Source organism: Onychostruthus taczanowskii, unplaced genomic scaffold, assembly GCF_017590055.1.
Source record: "Onychostruthus taczanowskii isolate IOZ18803 unplaced genomic scaffold, ASM1759005v1 scaffold112, whole genome shotgun sequence".
Lineage (NCBI taxonomy): Eukaryota > Metazoa > Chordata > Aves > Passeriformes > Passeridae > Onychostruthus > Onychostruthus taczanowskii.
Genome location: NW_024497852.1, coordinates 1,250,637 through 1,251,153, shown reverse-complemented (window position 1 = coordinate 1,251,153; position 517 = coordinate 1,250,637). Strand labels below are relative to the sequence as shown.

General features: G+C 81.6%; 1 protein-coding gene across 4 annotated transcripts in view; it reads right to left on the bottom strand.

The window, feature by feature from the left end:
* KDM4B (lysine demethylase 4B) overlaps positions 1 to 95 on the bottom strand; it is a 74,013-nt gene extending 73,918 nt beyond the window's left edge. For all 4 annotated transcript variants that reach the window (XM_041425020.1, XM_041425038.1, XM_041425029.1 and 1 more), the window contains exon 1: positions 5 to 95. The gene's annotated coding sequence lies outside the window, so the exon portion shown is untranslated. The remainder of the gene's footprint in view (positions 1 to 4) is intronic.
* Between the last annotated feature and the right edge of the window lie 422 nt (positions 96 to 517).

Here is a 517-nt window from a genome sequence, read left to right as displayed (position 1 = left end):
GTACCTGCGCGCGGGGCCCTCGGCGGCGCGGGGGGCGCAGCGAAGGGGGGGCGCCCAGGCGAGCGCAGCGCCCCGCGGCCACCACCTGCGCCCGCCTCCCCGCCGCTCCCATTGGAGGCGCGCGGCACCGCCCTCGCGCCCATTGGCCGCGCCGCCGGGGACGGACGGCGGGTCCAGCCAGTGCCGAGGCCGATCGCCGAATAACAAGGCGAGCGCGGGCGCTGATTGGCCGGTGGTGCGGAGCGGCGGCCCGCCCACCGACGGGCGGGGCAGCGGGGAGCGCTCCCGTCGCTCAGGAGCTTTCCGCCAATGGCATGCGGCCTTCTGCTGCCGGCGGCCCTCCCCCAGCGGCCACTGGGCGAGGCGGGCGCCGGGCGGGCGCTGATTGGCGGCGCGCGGTGCCCGTCGGGCGCGGGGCGGGGCGGTGAGGACGTGAGGAGCCGCACAGCGCGGGGCGGGGGCGCTGCGGCCGCGCTGCGCCAATGGGGGAGCGGCGAGCGCGCGCGCCCCCGCGCGG